Source organism: Dermacentor silvarum, chromosome 1 (assembly GCF_013339745.2).
Source record: "Dermacentor silvarum isolate Dsil-2018 chromosome 1, BIME_Dsil_1.4, whole genome shotgun sequence".
In the NCBI taxonomy this organism is placed as follows: Eukaryota; Metazoa; Arthropoda; class Arachnida; order Ixodida; family Ixodidae; genus Dermacentor; species Dermacentor silvarum.
The window spans coordinates 405,399,675-405,404,469 of record NC_051154.1 but is presented as its reverse complement, the minus strand read 5'-3'; positions in this window follow the sequence as shown (position 1 = coordinate 405,404,469).

The following is a 4,795-nucleotide window of genomic DNA, read 5'->3' as shown; positions in this document are numbered from 1 at the left end:
CACAGCACTAATCTCTGGAGTCCTGGCACCATATTTCGCCGAATATCTACGGAAGGACATTTTAAAGAAGCGTTATTCGCGTTTGGTCGATGAGTCGACTGACGTGTCAGTCAGAAAACTGGTACGTGTGTCAGTACGGTATTACAGTCCAACTGCGAAAAAAATAACCACTACTTTTCTGCACTTAGTGGAGACTGAAGATGGAAAAGCAGACACCATTTACAATGCAGTACAACGGACGCTCCGTGACAGTGAGCTAGATCCAAAGTATTGCATTGGACTCGCAACGGGTGGTGCAAACGCCATGTGCGGCCGCAATAATTCTCTATGGAAGAAAATGAGGGACGGTAACCCTTCGATTACACTTGTGAAGTGTGCGTGTCACTCGTTGGACCTGGTTGCTTCTAAAGCGATGGAGGCGATGCCAGCGAGCCTAGAATTTATGATCCACGAAACCCACAATTACTTTGCACACAGCAGCTCACGGCAGGCTGTATACAGGAGTCTGTACAGCGACAGCAATGCAACGCAGGAAAAGAATGAACCATTAAAGATTCTATCGCCCTCTGCCACAAGGGGGTCAGCGATTGCTGACTGTATCGAGAGAATACTAGCTCAATATGATGTCCTAAAGAAGCACTTTGCGTCTGTTCCTGACAAGGCATACAGTGTACGCCTCCTTAAAGAAATGTATCACGACGAGAGGAACCGCGCACACCTTCCCTTTATAGAGCCGCTTCTTACTGACCTAAAGAGAGTGAACAAGCTTTTCCAAGGAGAAGATGTAGACCCGCTTGGCGTTTTCGAAGAGCTGCAAAAGCTTTACAAACGCCTTGTGGCAAGGATACTAAAGCCATCTGTGCTACGACATCATGATGAAGTGAGCATCTGCGACATTGACCTAATGAACCTTGAGTCAATCTTCCTAGGCCTAGACGACGTATATTTTGGTGGCAGCTTCACTGACCACGTCAGCAATATACGCCTCACAACTGAAGAGCAACACTCACTAAAACGACGTTGCTTTGCTTTTCTTAAGGCTTGTGCATCTGATCTTCAGAAACGTCTTCCGAATGCTACGTCTTTGGTGCGGAATCTGAGAGCGATTAGTCCGTCATCTGTTTTGGGGCCTAATGCGATGAATGCTTTGAAAACCTTGCCAAAAGACATATTTGGTTGCCCCAAGCAGCGCATTGAGGAGCAAGTACGGCACCTTCGTCAAGTTGAGGATGTGAATGCCGACATGCCAGCAATTCTGGACCAAAATATACACCTACCAGGGATGCATCAGGTGCTAATATTCCAATGCAAGCCATTGAAGATGGCGCAATGAAACTCCTTGTTCTCCCTATATCTAACGCAGAAGCGGAACGAGTGTTTTCTGCTGTGGCTCTCACAAAAAGCGACTTAAGGATTAGAATGTCGCACGAACTTCTCCTCGCGATCATCAGGATCAAATGTGGACTACGTATCAAAGGCGTTACAAGCTCTACATTTACAGTACCGCGGGCCATGCTGGCAAAAGTGAACTCGAATATGTACACTTGACTGTCAGTGCAACATTAATTGTCAATTTTCTAGTCTCAAGGCTTCCCCCAGGAAGTCACCTGGTCATTTTTTTTTATTCTACTGTGATGTGATAAACATTGCTGTGTTTTGTATTGTTAAGTGTAAATGGGTGGTGATAATTCAGCTAAACTGAAATCATGTTTGGCTACTTTTGTGGCTCCAAAATAAAATAACGGCTACTGTTCTGGCTACTGTGGTCAATTTTGTGGCTCTTTTTCTCTTCGAACATCTGGCCACCCTGCCGCGCTCAGTTCGCGTGCGTATGCTCTGAACGTGGTTCTGCGCTCATCAGTTCCCGCGTGAACGTTTGTCAGCTCCAAATGACCGTTTCGTGGGCTCCAACTCCGCGGCGCCTGTACGTCTTACGGCTATCAAGAGGTAAGTGACAGCTCATGGAGCCAGTGTTTTTCTATTAGCAGCCCTGCAACCTTTTCAACTAACGTGTCGTGCCTTCGCGTAATCGAATGCGGGGCATTGTACATCCCCATTGTTTGCCGCAACGGTAACATCAATCGGCAATGGACGATCCGTTATTTGTGCTCCCTCAATACTGAGTTTCGTCACATCGTACTACCTTTCTGCAAACTTTCAAGCTTACTCGGTGCTATATTGTTTCAGGGCAGCGCTGAGATCCGCCGAAAATTTTTCTGAATGCGAATTTTTAGGACCGCTAACTCCTCCCATGTGTGGCACACATGATGAGTCCGCGAGAGTTACCGTTGTTTCTTTAACAGTGGCGAATAATAATAAAAATAATGTTTATAATAGTAAGTATTCTGGACGCGCACTGTCCGGAATAGCCTTGCCTGAGCGTTTTGTTAGCGTAACCGCGTTTGCGAGAGCAATGTGCGTTAGGTTGGAATAGCTGAACTTTTGTAGGCATTTGGATCACGGTCGGTGCACGCGATAGCCGGTCGCGTTGCTGAATTTATTAGGGCTGGTATTTGGAAAATAATGTCGTGCACGTTGTCGGAATGACGAAACCCCTCGGCGACTTCTGCTTATTTACACGTTGTTCGATGTATGCTACTATGGTGCTGAGGTCAACTTCACGTCTCAGCTCTGTAACAATCGAAACGTTTGCGCTAATTTACTCGTTCGCACTTGGTGGCATTGTTTATTATGAAAGCTTCCCTGAGTCGACTCTTTCTGCCACGTACTCGTAGTGATTAACCGCGTCGCTTAAACTTCTTCTGCCATTGGCGTTTTGTTTGCGTAACGATCGCGATAGCAGTCGTAAAACTGCTTAAGGATGGATTAACTGAACTTCTTTTATTTGTGTTTGTTTATTTATTCAATGTTTATTTATTTATTTATTTATTTATTTCAAAACTGAATGCCACGTAATGCGTTGCAGACAGGAGTGGGGTTCTATACAATACGTGGAAATCGCGGTTTTGAAGGATGATAGAACAGCTGGTCGCAGTTCTTGCAATGAAAGAACAAGGCAGGTTAGAACGCGAACATGGGACGTGGAATACAGATGTAGGCATCTGTATCACGATCGGAGCACCTGTTGCACGCGATGGTTATTTGGTCGGCAGCGCTGATGAATTTTACCACGCTTGTCTTTACGGCTGGTATATTCGTGTCAAAGAGTACCATGCATGTTTCTCGGAATAACTAAACTTCTGGGCCACTTGTTTAACTGCTGCCTATATACATGTGGTCGGATGCATGCTATTATGATGGTACACTCGAATCTCGTTAATCCGAACACGCTTAATTCGAACTGACGCTGTGGTCCCGTCCGAACGAACGGGGCACGTGGCAGCATTGCGTCAGTAAGTTTCTGCTTAAAACCCTAAATAACCTCGTGATAACTGATCCGTTCCTCACGAAAAGTTCCGCTGATGTAGTGAACTTTCTCGAAGGAAACATTGATATTGGTTTCGCGTTTTCTGTCGACGTGGAAGATCTCTTTTACGCGGTGTCCCATAGTGAACTGTTTCTCGCAGTTAAGGAATGCATTGATGAAAATGGTACGGTTGCGTTCCAAAATGGCGCAGGCATGTCTGTAGGAAATCTTCTAGCCCTTTTGGAATTTTACCTCCAGTCCACTTATATCAAATTTGACGACAAGATTTATCTTCAAAAGAAAGGCATCTGTATTGGTTCATGTATCGCGCCTGTGTTGTGTCATATCTTTTTATCAACCATCGATCGCTCTTTACACGAGCGTTTTAATTCTTCTTACAGTGACAAGGTCCTTAAAGTTTTTCGTTATGTGGACGACTTCTTAGTTCTGTTTAACAAGTGCTCATCCTCGTATGAGCATGCGCTGAAGTGTGTTCTAGAAGATTTTAGAAATCATGGGAAAGGGCTAACCTTCACCTTTGAACGTCCAGGCGAAAGTAAGCTTCAGTTTTTAGATTTGCGATTGACGTTCAACGAAAGGCATGTTTGCTGGGCGTACTCTCCGCGTGCACAAAAAAAAGCTCCTTCCGTACAATTCAGTTCACTCAAAAACGGTAAAGAGAGGCATCGCAACTCTCTGTTTAGATTCAGCACTTCGGAAGTCGTGCATTCACAAGGTGCAGGATAGTTTTAACTTTCAATTGGGGAGGCTGTTTTCAGCCGGCTTCCCTGGTTCGGTCGTCTTGTCTGTGGCTGAGACGCTTCTTAAGAAAATAAAGCACCGTTGCAACCCAGATGCCGCGAAGCCCCTGGTGGGCTTCCAGAGGCCAGAAGTGGTGCCGTACATACACAAGGTCACACATAGCCTCAAAAAAGTGGCTAGCCGGTCCAACGTGCCGTTGGCTTTCTCGGTCCCCCAGAAGCTTGCTCAGCTTAGCCGTCGCACCACCTGTGCCGAGGAAAAGGGAGGCTGTAAAAAGAACCATGAACAACGTTTCGTTCAGTGTGCCAACAACGTTGTGTACGAGATTCCCCTGACCTGCGGCAAAGTATATATCGGCCAGACGGGGCGCTGCCTCAATGACCGGCTCAGGGAACACGCAAGAAATCTAATTAACAAGGAGAGAAGTCATCTTGTCGACCACTGCATGATCTGCCCGAATTATGAACCACGTTTCCGATGTGCAAAAATTGTAGGCAGAAGCAGACAAAAAACGGCGCGTGAAACATTGGAAGCATTTTTAATCAGAAAGGCAGGTGACGAGTGTGTCAGCGACACTTCCATTGCGCTGTATAAAGCTGAAATTGATTTTCTTTCGCGATATGTTTGATGTTTCCGGGGGGGGGGGGGGGGGTTGTTGTGACGATG